Below are 1,192 nucleotides of genomic sequence, written 5' to 3'. Positions count from 1 at the left end.
AATGTGTGTATAAATACGAATAATCTACGCCATTATTAGTGAATGAGACCCAGTGATCCGTCTGATTACAGATTATTGACGGCGACTCGCCTGCAACACAGAGCTGCTGTGTTTGTCGCTGTGATCCAGACAGACGTCCTGTGACCAGCCATCATCACCGCAGGCGCGCACACACAGCTCCGCGTCCTCCAGCACAAACGAGGCCAGTTTGCTGTCCGGCTCCGTTGTCCATGTAGTGCTGCACCAGCCGCAGCTCGATGCACTGATGAAGAAAACTACACACCACCTGCCTGCCTTCCACAGATGATCACCTGACAGAGAGAGAGACGTGAGAGAGTGTGTGTGTGTGTGTGTGTGAGTGTGTGAGAGTGTGAGTGTGTGTGAGAGAGAGTGTGAGTGTGTGTGAGAGAGAGTGTGAGTGTGTGTGAGAGAGAGTGTGAGTGTGTGTGAGAGAGAGTGTGAGTGTGTGTGAGAGAGAGTGTGAGTGTGTGTGAGAGAGAGTGTGAGTGTGTGTGAGAGAGAGTGTGAGTGTGTGTGAGAGAGAGTGTGAGTGTGTGTGAGAGAGAGTGTGAGTGTGTGTGAGAGAGAGTGTGAGTGTGTGTGAGAGAGAGTGTGAGTGTGTGTGAGAGAGAGTGTGAGTGTGTGTGAGAGAGAGTGTGAGTGTGTGTGAGAGAGAGTGTGAGTGTGTGTGAGAGAGAGTGTGAGTGTGTGTGAGAGAGAGTGTGAGTGTGTGTGAGAGAGAGTGTGAGTGTGTGTGAGAGAGAGTGTGAGTGTGTGTGAGAGAGAGTGTGAGTGTGTGTGAGAGAGAGTGTGAGTGTGTGTGAGAGAGAGTGTGAGTGTGTGTGAGAGAGAGTGTGAGTGTGTGTGAGAGAGAGTGTGAGTGTGTGTGAGAGAGAGTGTGAGTGTGTGTGAGAGAGAGTGTGAGTGTGTGTGAGAGAGAGTGTGAGTGTGTGTGAGAGAGAGTGTGAGTGTGTGTGAGAGAGAGTGTGAGTGTGTGTGAGAGAGAGTGTGAGTGTGTGTGAGAGAGAGTGTGAGTGTGTGTGAGAGAGAGTGTGAGTGTGTGTGAGAGAGAGTGTGAGTGTGTGTGAGAGAGAGTGTGAGTGTGTGTGAGAGAGAGTGTGAGTGTGTGTGAGAGAGAGTGTGAGTGTGTGTGAGAGAGAGTGTGAGTGTGTGTGAGAGAGAGTGTGAGTGT

This window comes from Sinocyclocheilus anshuiensis, unplaced genomic scaffold, assembly GCF_001515605.1.
Source record: "Sinocyclocheilus anshuiensis isolate Anshui unplaced genomic scaffold, SAMN03320099.WGS_v1.1 scaffold1680, whole genome shotgun sequence".
In the NCBI taxonomy this organism is placed as follows: domain Eukaryota; kingdom Metazoa; phylum Chordata; class Actinopteri; order Cypriniformes; family Cyprinidae; genus Sinocyclocheilus; species Sinocyclocheilus anshuiensis.
The sequence above is the reverse complement of the archived record's forward strand: the minus strand, read 5'-3'. Positions refer to the sequence as shown.